We start from the raw sequence: 17,757 nt of genomic DNA on the forward strand, positions 1-17,757 counted from the left end.
CGGCACGCCTCAGGCTGGTGCAACGTCACGCTGGCCTCTGTTGTCACAGGCTCGCCCTGCATTCCGTACCCCTCCTTCGCCACGGCCTGAGTGAGCCAGAGCCCCCGAATCAGCAGATCCTTTAACCTCGTCCTGTCTGGGCGTGAACAGAAGCCCTCAGGCGACCTACACGGAGAGGCGGGTCCAAATCCAAAGCTGAACCCTGGGAGCTGTGTGAACAAAGAAGAGAAAGGGAAATTTCTCCCAGCAGCCTCAGGAGCAGCGGATTAAATCTCCACAGTCAACTTGATGTACCCTGCATCTGTGGAATAGCTGAATAGACAATGGGTCATCCCAAAATTGAGGTGGTGGAATTTGGGAGCAACTGTGGGCTTGCGGTTTCCTGTACGCTATTACCTGTATGCTATGCTATATGCTATGCTGACTGGTTTCTGCTTTCATGTTTATCTTAGTTTAGTATTTAGAGTTTATTATCATTGGTATATTTGTTTATTGGTTGCTCTCTCCCTTTTTTTATATATAAAGATATATATTTTTTTCTTTTTCTCTTTCTGTGAGTGTGTGTGTGTATGCTTCTTTGTGTGATTTAGTCTCTATAGCTTTGCTTTTACCATTTGTCTTAGGGTTCTGTCTGTCCATTTTTTGGGGGGGTTTTTTGTATAGTTTTTAGTACTTGTTGTCATTGGTGGATTTGTTATTTCATTTGGTTGCTCTCTTCTTTCTTTTTTTGTTATTTTTAATTTTTTTAACTTTTAATAATTTTTTCATTTATTTCTTTTAATAACTTTATTTCTTGTTATTTTCTTCCTTCCCTTCCCTCCCCTCCCCTCCCCTCCCCTTTCCTTTCCTTTCCTTCTAAGCCATGTGGCTGACAGAATCCTCATGCTCCGGCTGGGTGTCAGTCCTGTGCCTCTGAGGTGGGAGAGCCAAGTTCAGGACATTGGTCCACCAGAGACCTCCTGGCTCCAAGTAATATCAAATGGCGAAAGTTCTCCCAGAGATCTCCATCTCAACGCTAAGACCGAGCTCAACTCAACAACCAGCAAGCTATAGTGCTGGACACCCTATGCCAAACAACTAGCAAGACCAGAACACAACCCCACCCATTAGCAGAGAGGCTGTCTAAAATCAAAAAAAGGTCACAGAAACACCAAAACACACCACCGGAGGCGGTCTTGCCACCCAGAAAGAAAAGATCCAGCCTATCCACCAGAACGGAAGAACCACTCCCCTCGACGAGGAAGCCTACACACCCAATGAACCAACCTTAGCCATTGGGCGCAGACGCCAAAAACAACGGGAACTACAAACCTGCAGTCTGCAAAAAAGAGATCCCAAACACAGTAAGTTAAGCAAGATGAGAAGACAGAGAAACACAGAGCAGATGAAGGAGCGAGGTTAAAAACCTACCAGACCAAACAAATGAGGGGAAATAGGCAGTCTACCTAAAACAGAATTCACAGTAATGATAGTAAAGATGATCCAAAATCTTGGAAATAGAATGAAGAAAATACAAAAAACGTTTAAAAAACATCTAAAAGAACTAAAGAGCAAACAATGATGAACAACAAAATGAATGAAATTAAAAATTCTCTGGAAGGAATCAATAGCAGAATAAGTGAGGCAGAGGAATGGATAAGTGACCTGGAAGATAAAATAGTGGAAATAACTGCTGCAGAGCAGATGAAGAAAAATAATGAAAAGAATTGAGAACAGTCTCAGAGACCTCTAGGACAACATTCAGCACACCAACATTCGAATTATGGGGGTCCCAGAAGAAAAAGACAAAAAGAAAGAGACTGAGAAAATATTTGAAGGGATTACAGATGAAAACTTCCCTAACATGGGAAAGGAAATAGTTAAAAACTCCAGGAAGCACACAGAGTCCCATACAGGATAAATCCAAGGAGAAACACACCAACACACATATTAATCAAACTATCAAAATTTAATAAAAACAAAAAAATATTAAAAGCAGCAGGGAAAAACAACAAATAACAAATAAGGGAATTCCCATAAGGTTAACAGCTGATCTTTCAGCAGAAACTCTGCAAGCCAGAAGGGAGTGGCAAGACATATTTAAAGTGATGACAGGGAAAAAACAACAACCAAGATTACTCTACCCAGCAAGGATCTCATTCAGATTCTACAGAGAAATTAAAACCTTTACTGATAGACAAAAGCTAAGAGAATTCAGCACCAAGAAACCAGCTTTTCAACAAATGCTAAAGGAACTTTTCTAGGCATGAAACACAACAGAAGGAAAAGACCTACAATAACAAACCCAAAATAATTAAGAAAATGGTAATAGGAACATACATATTGATAATTACCTTAAATGTAAATGAATTAAATGCTCCAACCAAAAGATAGACTAGCTGAATGGATACAAAAACAAGACCCATACATATGCTGTCTACAAGAAACCCACTTCAGACCCAGGGACACATACAGACTGAAAGTGAGGGGATGAAAAAAGATATTCCATGCAAAGGGAAATCAAAAGAAAGCTGGAGTAGCAATTCTCATATCAGACAAAATAGACTTTAAAATAAAGACTATTACAAGAGACAAAGAAACACGCTACATAATGATCAAGAGATCAATCCAAGAAGAAGATATAACAATTTCGAATATTTATGCACCCAACATCAAGCACCTCAATACATAAGGCATATGCTAATAGCCATAAAAGGGGAAATCCACAGTAACACAATTATAGTAGGGGACTTTAACACCCCACTTTCACCAATGAACAGATCATCCAAAATAAAAATAAATAAGGAAACACAAGCTATAAATTACACATTAAACAAGATGGACTTAATTGATATTTATAGGACATTCCATCCAAAAACAACAGAATACACTTTCTTCTCAAGTGCTCATGGAACATTCTCCAGGATAAACCATATCTTGGCTCACATATCAAGCCTTCGTAAATTTAAGAAAATTGAAATCTTATCAAGTATCTTTTACGACCACAATGCTAAGAGACTAGATATCAATTACAGGAAAATATCTGTAAAAAAAACAAACACAAGGAGGGTAAACAATACACTAGTTAATAACCATGAGATCACTGAACAAATCAAAGAGGAAATCAAAAGATATCTAGAAAAAATGATAATGAAAACATAACTACCCAAAACCTATGTGATCCAGCAAAAGCACTTCTAAGAGGGAAGTTTATAGCAATGCAATCCTACCTTAAGAAACAAGAAACATCTCAAATAAACAAACCTAACCTTACACCTAAAGCAATTAGAGAAATAAGAACAAAAAAAAACAAAGTTAGCAGAAGGAAAGAAATCATAAAGATCAGAGCAGAAATAAATGAAATAGAAACAAAGAAAACAATAGCAAAGATAAATAAAACTAAAAGCTGGTTCTTTGAGAAGATAAAAAAATTAATAAACCATTAGCCCGACTCATCAGGAAAAAAATGGAGAACTCTCAACTCAATAGAATTAGAAATGAAAAAGGAGAAGTAACAACTGACACTGCAGAAATACAAAGGGTCATGAGAGATTATTACAAGCAAATATATGCCAATGAAATGGACAACCTGGAAGAAATGGACAAATTCTCAGAAAAGCACAACCTTCCAAAACTGAACCAGGAAGAAATAGAAAAATATAACAGACCAATCACAAGCACTGAAATTGAGACTGTGATTAAAAACTTCCAATAAACAAAAGCCCAGGACTAGAGGGTGTCAGAAGGGCATTCTAGCAAACTTTTAAAGAAGAGCTAACACTTATACCCCTCAAACTCTTCCAAAATATACCAGAGGAAGAACATTCCCAAACTAATTCTACGAGGCCACCATCACCCGAATACCAAAACCAGACACAGGTGCCACAAAGAAAGAAAACTACAGGCCAATATCACTGATGAACATAGATGCAAAAATCCTCAACAACATACTAGCAAACAGAATCCCACAGCACATTAAAAGGATCATACACCATGATCAAGTGGGATTTATCCCAGGGATGCAACGATTCGTCAATATACGCAAATTAATCAATGTGATACACCATATTAACAAATTGAGGAAGAAAAACCATATGATCATCTCAATAGATGCAGAAAATGCTTTTGAAAAAATTTAATAACCATTTATGATAAAAACTCTACAGAAGGTGGACACAGAGGGAACAAACCTCAACATAATAAAGGTCATATATGACAAACCCGCAGAAAACATCATTCTCAATGGTGAGAAACTGAAAGCATTTCCTCTAAGATCAGGAACAAGACAAGGATGTCCACTCTCACGACTATTATTCAACATAGTTTTGGAAGTCCTAGCCACGGCATTCAGAGAAGAAAAAGAAATAAAAAGAATACAAATTGGAAAAGAAGAAGTAAAACTGTCACTGTTTGCAGATGACATGATACTATACATAGAGAATCCTAAAGATGCCACCAGAAAACTACTAGAGCTAAATAATGCATTTAGAAAAGTTGCAGGATACAAAATTAATGCACATAAATCTCTTGCATTCCTATACACGAATGATGAAAAATCTGAAAGAGAAATTAAGGAAACACTCCCATTTACCATTGCAACAGAAAGAATAAAATACCCAGGAATAAACCTACCTAGGGAGACAAAAGACCTGTATGCAGAAAACTATAAAACACTAATGAAAGAAATTAAAAATGATACCAACAGATGGAGAGATATATCATATTATTGGACTGGAAGAATCAATATTGTAAAAATGACTATACTACCAAAGCAATCTACAGATTCAATGCAATTCCTATCAAATTACCAATGGCATTTTTTACGGAACTAGAACAAAAAATCTTAAAATTTGTATGGAGACACAAAAGACCCCAAATAGCCAAAGCAGTCTTGAGGGGAAAAAAACGGAGCTGGAGGAATCAGGCTCCCTGATATCAGACTATACTACAAAGCTACAGTAATCAAGACAATATGGTACTGGCACAGAAACAGAGACATATATCAATGGAACAAGATAGAAAGCTCCGAGGTAAACCCACGCACCTGTGGTCAACTAATCTATGACAAAGGAGGCAAGGATATACAATGGAGAAAAGACAGTGTCTTCAATAAGTGGTGCTGGGATAACTGAACAGCTACATGTAAAAGAATGAAATTAGAACACTTCCTAACACCTTACACAAAAATAAACTCAAAATCGATTAGAGACCTAAATGTAAGACCGGACACTATTAAACTCTTAGAGGAAAACATAGGAAGAACAGTCTTTGACATAATTCACAGCAAGATCTTTTTGAATCCACCTCCTAGAATAATGGAAATAAAAACAAAAATAATCAATTGGGACCTAATGAAACTTAAAAGCTTTTGCACAGCAAAGGAAACCATAAACAAGATGAAAAGACAACCCTGCAAATGGGAGAAAATGTTTGCAAACGAATCAACTGACAAAGGATTAATCTCCAAAATACATAAACAGCTCATGCAGCTCAATATTAAAGAAACAAACAACCCAATTCAAAAATGGGCAGAAGACCTAAATAGACATTTCTCCAAAGAAGACATACAGATGGCCAAGAAGCACATGAAAAGCTGCTCAACATCACTAATTATTAGAGAAATGCCAATCAAAACTACAATGAGTTACCACCGCACACCAGTTAGAATGGGCATCATCAGAAAATCTACAAAAGACAAATGCTGAAGAGGGTGTAGAGAAAAGGGAACCCTCTTGCACTGTTGGTGGGAATGTAAATTACAGCCATTATGGAGAACAGTATGGAGGTTCCTTAACAAAATTAAAAATAGAACTACTATACTACCCAGCATGCCTACTACTGGGCATATACACTGAGAAAACCATAATTCAAAAAGAGTCATGTACCACAATGTTCATTGCAGCTCTATTTGCAGTAGACAGGACATGGTGCAACCTAAGTGTCCATTGACAGATGAATGGCTAAAGAAGATGTGGCACATGTATACAATGGAATATTACTCAGCCATAAAAAGAAACAAAATTGAGTTATTTGTAGTGAGGTGGATGAACCTGGAGACTGTCATACAGAGTGAAGTAAGTCAGAAAGAGAAAAACAAATACCATATGCTAACACATATATATAGAATTTTTAAAAAATGGTTCTGAAGAACCAGGACAGGAATAAAGACGCAGACATAGAGAATGGACTTGAGGATACGGGGAGTGGGACAGATAAGCTGGGACGAAGTGAGAGAGTGGCATGGACATATATACACTACGAAATGTAAGATAGATATCTAGTGGGAAGCAGCTGCATAGCACAGGGAGATCAGCTCGGTGCTTTGTGTCCACCTAGAGGGGTGGGATAGGGAGGGTGGGAGGGAGACGCAAGAGGGAAGAGATATGGGGATATACGTTTATGTATAGCTGATTCATTTTGTTATACAGAAGAAACTAACACACCATTGTAAAGCAAGTATACTCCAATAAAGACATTTAAAAAGAAATAGGTACGATTGCATGTAAAGGATGTTTTAAAAAAATCTATCATGACAATCTGTGCGTGTGTGTGTGTGTACAGATATGGAATTAAACACATAAAAATATAAAAATAAAAGACACATGCACCCCGATGTTCACTGTAGCGCTACTTACAATAGCCAGGCCTTGGAAGCAACATAAATGCTCATCAACAGACAAATGGATAAAGATGTGGTACCTATATACAATGGAATATTACTCAGCCATGAAAAGGAATGAAATTGGGTCATTTGTACAGATGTGAATGGACCTAGAGACTGTCATACAGAGTGAAGTAAGTCAGAAAGAGAAAAACAAATGTCTTATATTAATGCATATATGTGGAATCTCAAAAAATGGTGCAGATGAACCGGATAGCAAGGCAGAAATAGAGACACAGATGTAGAGAACCAACTTATGGACACCAAGGGGGTGAAGCAAGGGGGGCGGGTGTTGGTGGGATGAATTGGGAGATTGAGATTGACATATATACACTAATATGTATAAAAGATAACCAGTAAGAACCTGCTGTATAAAAAATAAATAAATAAAATTAAATTTTAAAAAATCTACAAACAATAAATGCTCAAGAGGGTGTGGAGAAAAGGGAACCTTCTCTCACTGTTGGTGGGAATGTAAATTGGTACAGCCACTATGGAAATCAGTATGGAGGTTCCTTAAAAAACTAAAAATAGAACTACCATATGGCCCAGCAATCCCACTACTGGGCATATACCATGGGAAAACCATAATTCAAAAAGTCATGTACCACAATGTTCATTGCAGCACTATTTACAATAACCAGGACATGGAAGCAACCTAAGTGTCCATCTACAGATGAATGGATAAAGAAGATGTGGCACATAAATACAATGGAATATTACTCAGCCATTAAAAGAAACAAAATTGAGTTATTTGTAGTGAAGTGGATGGACCTAGAGTCTGTCATACAGAGTAAAGTAAGTAGCATTGACATATATACACTACCAAATATAAAATAGATAGCTAGTGGGAAGCAGATGCATGGCACAGGGAGATCAGTTCGGTGCTTTGCCATCACCTAGAGGGATGGGACAAGGAGGGTGGGAGGGAGATGCAAGAGGGAGGGGATATGGGGTTATACATATGCATATAGCTGATTTACTTTGTCATACAGCAGAAACTAACACAACACTGTAAAGCAATTATACTCCAATAAAGATGTTAAAAACAAACAAACAATAGTGATCCAAATAAGGAAAAAGAATGTCATGAGTGGTTGTCACCAAGGTCCATACTTCTGCTATAAGGAAATAATAAAGGAGAAATTCGCGGGCTTCCCTGGTAGCACAGTGCTTAAGAATCCGCCTGCCAATGTCGTGGACACAGGTTCAAGCCTTGGTCTGGGAAGATCCCACATGCCACGGAGCAACTAAGCCTGTGCACCACAACTACTGAGCCTGCGCTCTAGAGCCCACGAGCCACAACTACTGAGCTTGCATGCCACAACTACTGAAGCCCACGCACCACAACTACTGAAGCCCGCCAGCCTAGAGCCGTGCTCTGCAACAAGAGAAGCCACCACAATGAGAAGCCCTCGCACCACAGCAAAGAGTAGCCCCCACTCACCACAACTAGAGAAAGCCCGTGTGCAGCAATGAAGACCCAATGCAGCTAAAAATAAATTAATTAATTAATTTTTTTAAAAAAAGGAGAAATTCACTCCTCCATCTCCGTCTCTCTTTCCAAGAAGATGCCTTTGTCAAAATTTCACGAAATTGGTAGCATTGCTAGAAATCCATCTCCATTTATTTGTCGATGTCCATTCTCTTGAAGCTACATCAGTTGTTCAGAAAGTTGAAGAATCCCTACTTCATAGCGGAATTAAATAGAGAATGAAATCCTCTGACCAGTGCCTGTCTCTTAGTATCCTGCAATTTGCGTTTCCTTTGGGATCAAAAAGGATCCAAGTAAGACCTTCTCCAGTGAAGAAGCAGTCTTCGCCCAAAATAAGGGGCAGGTTGGAGGGGCTTCCTGAATATTACTCCTGGTGCATTGATCTTGATTCTATCAGATGTCTTGGAGTCAGTTCATTGCTATGGTATACTATTGATAATACTGACCATCAAGTTTTGGTCCCTTCCATCCACTTTATTTAGCAACCTTGTTCCTGGGTCTTCATCCTGATCCCTAATATCCCAGTTTTCCCATTTGTACCTTGATTTCCTGACTCACAGACCTTAAGCTGCTTCTGAACACTGATAAATCTGAGGCCTCCCACTGCCCCTACTACCAACACCATCAGCTCTATAGTACTAGGCTTATTCCCTCTCTTTTTTCTGATTCACACTTAAGAGGTGTGAACTGGCTGACAGCCATGTCTGTGACAACATCACCCCTACTCAAAAAAGTCTGAAGTCTCCCTAGATAAAACCCACTGTGTGGAGTTCAGCCTATAAACAAAGCCATGCACAAAATATCTTAACCTAAAAATTACCCAGATGGGTGAAACCACTTCTTAACCAGCTATCTTTCCCATCATATTTACCTAGATATCACTCGGAAGTATTCCCTTTAGGCCGGTTCAATACTATACACTCTTAAAGGGCTAAATCACATGTTACCTTTTCTAACAGTCTCACCTAACATTTTGGGTTTACTTTCATGTCTCCTTTTCCACTCCTCTCAGTTTTACATTTAACTCTATACTGCCTTACATTGTGATTAAATGCTCCTGATTAAGTAAAGGACAAAAAGATGAGTCTGATGAGAGAGAAAATGATAGAGAGAGGAGAGAATGGTGAGTCAAGCTAAGAATTATACATACTCTGAAGCAACAAAACAGAGCAATTGCGACAAAAGTAATTATTAATATATATTGCTACAGTGCTATAAGCTTGTTATAAAAGGGAAAAGCTTATATCATGCAGTTAAGTCATGACTCTATGATGATTCTTCCAGCTTATTTACCAACACCTCCACCCACACACCTATAGTCTTCTTGCTACTAGGGACCTAGATTTCCTTCTAGCATTAAAGTTATACCACTTGGGTTTTCTAAAACAAGAGATCTATCCTGGATTCCAAAATTAAGAGAAAAATACCCTTAGGTACTGTTTACCATGTATGTCAAAAAGAATGGAAAATATGGACCAAAAAACACACACAAAAAAACCAGCCTCCTCCCAAAAAAAACAGTCTCTTTCTCCCTGCTCAGGAAAAGGTATTTCTATAATCTGTATATACTTTAAAAGTACTCTTTTCAAACATAACATTGTCTCTGATAAGGATAATAAATTTCCTTGGGTCACTAAGAACAAGCTTACTATCTTTTCTAGGTAAACTCAGTACCTGTAAAAAACCACAGGGGAAGATTTTTGATGTTAAAATATTAATAAGTAAAGGCATAATCAAAGAAAATTTTCCCTTGTTGGAAAAATAAGTCTGGCCTGAGTATGCAGTATGAATGCATTCACCATGTTCCAGGAGAAATCAATAGACAGACACTGAGATCCAGGCACATCACAACAAATATTTTGGTTTACAAGAATAAAGAAAACATCCTAAAAGTATTCAGTCAAGAAGCAGAAACAGGTTGCCTACAATAAATAAAAGCTAGGTTGGCCTAAGATTTAACATTAAATTGTATTCTGAAGAGAAAATTCAGTGACCCAATAATTTGGTATCCAGATCACTCATCTTAAATGTATAAAGACATGCTCAGGTGCACAAAATCTCCAGAAAACACACAAACAAAAAATCCTATTTGAGGAGACACTTGAGTCAACTGAAAGATAATATCAAAATTAGGAACTAAATTGAGAAAGACATGAAATAAAATTGATCCCCATACTTAAATTGCACCAAACTTTGGGAATCCACTTTAATTATGTGTAATTAATTGCATTCAAGGATAAAACTTGACCATAGAGTGCCTTGCTCACACATTTCTCTTCTGTGTGTCTCCTTTCTTCATTCCAAAAATACATATTCCTTGAGCCCTCTAAGAAATGCAGCAAAACAGCCTGCGGATTTGGAATCATCTTCTCTAAAAGTTTACAGCAATTTACGGCAATCTACAGCAAAGAGAACAACAGTAAGCACTTAAATAATTTGCCCAACCTACTGGATTTGTTATCCTCCAAAAGGGAAGAGAAAACACAATTCTAGTACTAAGGCTTTTTTTTAATACAAATAAATAGGAAAGTTAGGAATATAATGGGAAATCACCGATCATTGTCCAAAGCAGAAATTATAGGGTCTAAGGAAAAAAGTGTCATATCTATCCTGCAAAACCTCTAATATGATGTTTACATATCCATTTAAGCATGGAAAGATCTATTACCAAAATTATTCAGCTTCGATACTGGCCACAAGCCCTCAATTTGGGATCTTCTGTTGTTATTCAATATGAAGCTACCCAACATAATTGGAAAGCATTGTAGTACAGAAAATACTTCTCATTTGTGGGGGGAAAGTTAATTTATTTGCAATAGCACTGTTCCTTTCACTGATTTTAAGGGGAAAATTTGCCATTTAGATTATCCAGACAGATGTGTGTATATCATTTCCCAACCTATTTATTAAAGTTTTGTAGCAGGGGAAAACTTATATTTAAGAAGCAAATTATTTGTATATGGGTGTTTTCTTTGGTTCTTTTTGCAGATGCCACAACTGCATATGTAACTATTGAGCAGAGTTCTTTACTTAAAAAAAAAAATTACTCTCTATCTATAATGCTCTCTCTTGCCTCTCTAAGAAAGGTGCTAGCTGTCTAATGATGTTCACAGCGAGAAGAGGGGTATGGACAGGAGACAGTATCACCTGAAATCTCTGAACAAAAGAAAGGAATCCAAGGACCTCCTTCCACTGCTCACAGGGACCAAGAATCATATGGGAAGGGCCACCAAGGAGAGGCTGGGTCTGTTCAAAGGGATGAACTAATTTAGTAATGAAGAGTATTCAGAGAAAATCATGCTCAAAAGCCATGACTGAGAACCCTAAAGACATTTTCATCACAAACTTAATGGAAAAATCACATAATATGGCAGAGAGAGTTTAAGCTTTAGAATCAGAAAGACCTAAATTCAAATCCTAACAATCCACCCCCTGGTGTATAATTTGAACAAGTTATTGAAAATCTCCGACCCTCTGTTTGCTCCTTGGCAAAATGAGGATAACAATACCTGTCTCATGGAGCGCTTATGAAGGACTGAGTTAATATATGTAAATTGTATGTTTACTCTATAAATATTAAGAATGATGCCTCCAGATCAACTTAGAGAAAAGAAGAAATCAGGGGACTTTGTACCTGAAGTAAAAAATAATAATATCAACCAGTAAAATTTATTGTAAACTTATTATGTATCCTTCAAAGTTTGCAGTGCTGTGGAGTATTTTAAAATTATGGTTTTGCCATATTAATCAAATAATAAACTCCTGACGATCATGGACAAAACTATGAGCACTAGAAAAAGTAAAAAGGAGACATATATGTAGAAAGAGGGCCAAGAGGAAGGCAATGAGAGCTGAGCCTTACAGAATGAGCAAATGAGAGACAGAGAAGGGAGGAGAGAGCAATCCACAGAGGAAATTCAGAGTGAGCGTGTGTGTGTGTGTGTGTGTGTGTGTGTGTGTGTGTGTGTGTGTGTGAGTGTGAGTGTGAGTGTGGAGAGAGAGAGAAGAAGGAGGAGGAGGAGGAGAATGAGGAGGGGGAGGGGGAAGGGGAGGAGAGAAGAGAGAACCATGCGTTGGACACCCAGTGAGGGTCAGTACTGCATTCACTGCATTACGTAGTAATCACATTTAATCATCGGAACACGTCTGCAAGTATTATCTCCATTTCTTTTTTTTATTATTTAATTTTATTTATTTTTTATACAGCAGGTCCTAATTAGTCATCCATTTTATACGCATTAGTGTATACATGTCAATCCCGATCTCTCTGCATGTGTCCTTTTGAATTATGGTTTTCTCTGGGTATATGCCCAGTAGTAGGAATGCTGGGTCATATGGTAACTCTATTTTTAGATTTTTAAGGAACCTCCATACTGTTCTCCATAGTGACTGTATCAATTTACATTCCCACCAACAGTGCAAGAGGGTTCCCTTTTCTCCACACCCTCTCCAGCATTTGTTGTTTGCACATTTTCTGATGATGCCCATTCTAACTGGTGTAAGGTGATACCTCGTTGTAGTTTTGATTGGCATTTCTCTAATAATTAGGGATGTTGAGCAGCTTTTCATGTGCTTCTTGGCCATCTGTATGTCTTCTTTGGAGAAATGTCTATTTAGGTCTTCTGCCCATTTTTGGATTGGGTTGTTTGTTTCTTTAATATTGAGCTGCATGAGCTGTTTATGTATTTTGGAGATTAATCCTTTGTCAGTTGATTCGTTTGCAAACATTTTCTCCCATTTGCAGGGTTGTCTTTTCATCTTGTTTATGGTTTCCTTTGCTGTGCAAAAGCTTTTAAGTTTCATTAGGTCCCAATTGATTATTTTTGTTTTTATTTCCATTATTCTAGGAGGTGGATCAAAAAAGATCTTGCTGTGAATGATGTCAAAGAGTGTTCTTCCTATGTTTTCCTCTAAGAGTTTAATAGTGTCTGGTCTTACATTTAGGTCTCTAATCAATTTTGAGTTTATTTTTGTGTAAGGTGTTAGGAAGTGTTCTAATTTCATTCTTTTACATGTAGCTGTCCAGTTATCCCAGCACCACTTACTGAAGACACTGTCTTTTCTCCATTGTATATCCTTGCCTCCTTTGTCATAGATTAGTTGACCATAGGTGCATGGGTTTATCTCGGAGCTTTCTATCTTGTTCCATTGATATATGTCTCTGTTTCTGTGCCAGTACCATATTGTCTTGATTACTGTAGCTTTGTAGTATAGTCTGATATCAGGAAGCCTGATTCCTCCAGCTCCGTTTTTTTCCCCTCAAGACTGCTTTGGCTATTTGGGGTCTTTTTTGTCTCCATACAAATTTTAAGATTTTTTGTTCTAGTTCCGTAAAAAATGCCATTGGTAATTTGATAGGGATTGCATTGAATCTGTAGATTGCTTTGGTAGTATCGTCATTTTTACAATATTGATTCTTCCAGACCAATAATATGGTATATCTCTCCATCTGTTGGTATCATTTTTAATTTCTTTCATCAGTGTTATATAGTTTTCTGCATATAGGTCTTTTGTCTCTCTAGGTAGGTTTATCCCTGGGTATTTTATTATTTTTGTTGCAATGGTAAATGGGAGTGTTTCCTTAATTTCTCTTTCAGATTTTTCATCATTCGTGTATAGGAATGCAAGAGATTTATGTGCATTATTTTTGTATCCTGCAACTTTATTAAATTCATTGATTAGCTCTAGTAGTTTTCTGGTGGCATCTTTAAGATGCTCTATGTATAGCATCATGTCATCTGCAAACAGTGACAGTTTTACTTCTTTTCCGACTTGGATTCCTTTTATTCCTTTTTCTTCTCTGATTGCCACGGATGGACTTCCAAAACTATGTTGAATAATAGTGGTGAGAATGGACACCCTTGTCTTGTTCCTGATCTTAGAGGAAATGCTTTCAGTTTTTCACCATTGAGAATGATGTTTGATGTGGGTGTCGTATATGGCCTTTATTATGTTGAGGTAGGTGCTCTCTATGGCCACTTTCTGGAGAGTTTTTATCATAAATAGGTGTTGAATTTTGTCAAAAGCATTTTCTGCATCTATTGAGATGATCATATGGTTTTTCTTCTTCAATTTGTACTATGGTGTATCACATTGATTGATTTGCATATATTGAAGAATCCTTGCATTCCTGGAATAAATCCCACTTGATCATGGAGTATGGTCCTTTTAATGTGTTGTTGGATTCTGTTTCCTAGTATTTTGTTGAGGATTTTTGCATCTATATTCATGAGTGATATTGGTCTCTAATTTTCTTTTTTTGGAGTACTTTTGTCTGGTTTTGGAATCAGGGTGATGATGGCCTCATAGAATGAGTTTGGGGGTGTTCCTTCCTCTGTAATTTTCTGGAAGAGTTTGAGAAGGATGGGTGTTAGCTCTTCTCTAAATGTTTGATAGAATTCACCTGTGAAGCCATCTGATCCTGGACTTTTGTTTGTTGGAAGATTTTTGATCACAGTTTCGATTTCATTACTTGTGATTGGTCTGTTCATATTTTCTGTTTCTTCCTGGTTCAGTCTTGGAAGGTTATACCTTTCTAAGAATTTGTCCATTTCTTCCAGGTTGTCCATTTTATTGGCATAGAGTTGCCTGTAGTAGTCTCTTGGGATGATTTGTTTTTCTGTGGTGTCTGTTGTAACTTCTTTTTCATTTCTAATTTTATTGATTTGAGTCCTCTTCCTCTTTTTCTTGATGAGTTTGGCTAATGGTTTATCAATTTTTTTTTATCTTCTCAAAGAACCAGCTTTTAGTTTTACTGATCTTTGCTATTGTTTTCTTTGTTTCTATTTCATTTATTTCTGCTCTGATCTTTATGATTTCTTTCCTTCTGCTAACTTTGTTTTTTTTTGTTCTTATTTCTCTAATTGCTTTAGGTGTAAGGTTAGGTTTGTTTATTTGAGATGTTTCTTGTTTCTTAAGGTAGGATTGCATTGCTATAAACTTCCCTCTTAGAAGTGCTTTTGCTGCATCCCATAGGTTTTAGATTGTCGTGTTTTCACTGTCATTTGGTTCTAGGTATTTTTTGATTTCCTCTTTAATTTCTTCAGTGATCACTTCATTATTTAGTAATGTATTGTTTAGCCTCCATGTGTTTGTGTTTTTTACATTTTTTTCCCTGTAATTGATTTCTAATCTCATAGTGTTGTGGTCAGAAAAGATGCTTGATATGATTTCAGTTTTCTTAAATTTACTGAGGCTTGATTTGTGACCCAGGATGTGATCTATCCTAGAGAATGTTCCATGTGAACTTGAGAAGAAACTATAGTCTGCTGTTTTTGGATGGAATGTCCTATAAATATCAATTAAATCTATCTGGTCTACTGTGTCATCTAAAGCTTGTGTTCCCTTATTAGTTTTCTGTTTGGACGATCTGTCCTTTGGGGTAAGTGAGGTGTTAAAGTCCCCCACTATTACTGTGTTACTGTCGATTTCCTCTTTTATAGCTGTTAGCAGTTGCCATATGTATTGAGGTGCTCCTATGTTGGGTGCATATATAATTTTAATTGTTATATCTTCTTCTTGGACTGATCCCTTGATCATTATGTAGTGTCCTTCCTTGTCTCTTGTAACATTCTTTATTATTAAGTCTATTTTATCTGATATGAGTATTGCTACTCCAGCTTTCTTTTGATTTCCACTTGCATGGAATATCTTTTTCCATCCCCTCACTTTCAGTCTGTATGTGTCCCTAGGTCAGAAGTGGGTCTTTTGTAGACAGCATATATATGGGTCTTGTTTTGTATCCATTCAGCAAGCCTGTGTCTTTTGGTTGGAACATTTAATTCACTCATGTTTAAGGTAATTATCGATATGTATGTTCCTATTACCATTTTCTTAGTCGTTTTGGATTTGTTTTTGTAGGTCCTTTTCTTCTCTTGTGTTTTCTACTTAGAGAAGTTCCTTTAGCATTTGTTGTAGAGCTGGTTTGGTGGTGCTGAATTGTCTTAGCTTTTGCTTGTCTGTAAAGCTTTTGATTTCTCCATCGAATCTGAATGAGATCCTTGCCAGGTAGAGTAATTTTGGTTGTACGTTTTTCCCTTTCATCACTTTAAGTATAGCATGCCACTCCCTTCTGGCTTGTAGAGTTTCTGCTGAGAAATCAGCTGTTAACCTTATGGGAGTTCCCTTGTATGTTATTTGTCGCTTTTCCCTTGCTGCTTTCAATAATTTTTCTTTGTCTTTAATTTTTGCCAGTTTGATTACTATGTGTCTCGGCATGTTTCTCCTTGGTTTTGTCCTATATGGGACTCTCTGTGCTTCCTGGACTTGGGTGGCTATTTCCTTTCCCATGTTAGGGAAGCTTTCGACTATAATCTCTTCAAATATCTCCTCTGGTCCTTTCTCTCTCTCTTCTTCTGGGACCCCTATAATGCAAATGTTGTTGCATTTAATGTTGTCCCAGAGGTCTCTTAGGCTGTCTTCATTTCTTTTCATTCTTTTTTCTTTATTCTGTTCTGCAGCAGTGAATTCCACCATTCTGTCTTCCAGGTCACGTATCTGTTCTGCTTTTGATTCCTTCTAGTGTATTTTTCATTTCAATTATTGTATTGCTCATCTCTGTTTGTTTGTTCTTTAATTCTTCTAGGTCTTTGTTAATCATTTCTTGCATCTTCTCGAATTTTGTCTCCATTCTTTTTCCGAGGTCCTGGATCATCTTCACTATCATTATTCTGAATTCTTTTTCTGGAAGGTTGCCTACCTCCACTTCATGTAGTTGTTTTTCTGGGGTTTTATTTTGTTCCTTCATCTGGTACATAGCCCTCTGCCTTTTCATCCTGTCTATCTTTCTGTGAATATGGTTTTTGTTCCACAGGCTGCAGGATTGTAGTTCTTCTTGCTTCTGCTGTCTGCCTTCTGGTGGATGAGGCTATCTAAGAGGCTTGTGCAAGTTTCCTGATGAGAGGGACTGGTGGTGGGTAGAGCTGGCTGTTGCTCTGGTGGGCAGAGCTCAGTAAAACTTTAATCCACTTGCCTGCTGATGGGTGGGGCTGGGTCCCCTCCCTGTTGGTTGTTTGGCCTGAGGTGACCCAACACTGGAGCCTACCCGGCTCTTTGGTGGGGCTAATGGCAGATTCTGGGAGGGCTCACGCCAAGGAGTACATTCCAGAACTTCTGCTGCCAGTGTCCTTGTCCTCATGATGAGACACAGCCACCCCCCGCCTCTGCAGGAGACCCCCCAACACCAGCAGGTAGGTCTGGTTCAGTCTTCCCTGGGGTCACTGCTCCTTCCCCTGGGTCCCAATGCACATACTACTTTGTGTGTGTCCTCCAAGAGTGGAGTCTCTGTTTCCCCCAGTCCTGTCAGAGTCCTGCAATCAAATCCCGCTAGGCTTCAAAGTCTGATTCTCTAAGAATTCCTCCTCCCGTTGCTGGACCCCCAGATTTGGAAGCCTGACGTGGGGCTCAGAACCATCACTCCAGTGGGTGGACTTTTGTGGTTTATGTGTTCTTCAGTTTGTGAGTCACCCACCCAGCAGTTATGGGATTTGATTTTATTGTGATTGTGCCCCTCATATAGTCTCATTGTGGCTTCTCCTTTGTCTTTGGACGTGGGATATTTTTTTGTCTTCCTGTCGATGATTGTTCAGAAGTTAGTTGTGATTCCTGTCCTCTCACAAGAGGG

The 17,757-nt window shown here is 37.9% G+C and overlaps 1 long non-coding RNA gene across 1 annotated transcript in view; it reads right to left on the minus strand.

Moving 5' to 3' along the window:
- Positions 1-17,757, minus strand: part of LOC132518566 (uncharacterized) — a 129,506-nt gene that overhangs the window by 24,210 nt on the left and 87,539 nt on the right. The window lies entirely within an intron of this gene.

This window comes from Lagenorhynchus albirostris, chromosome 3, assembly GCF_949774975.1.
Source record: "Lagenorhynchus albirostris chromosome 3, mLagAlb1.1, whole genome shotgun sequence".
NCBI lineage: Eukaryota > Metazoa > Chordata > Mammalia > Artiodactyla > Delphinidae > Lagenorhynchus > Lagenorhynchus albirostris.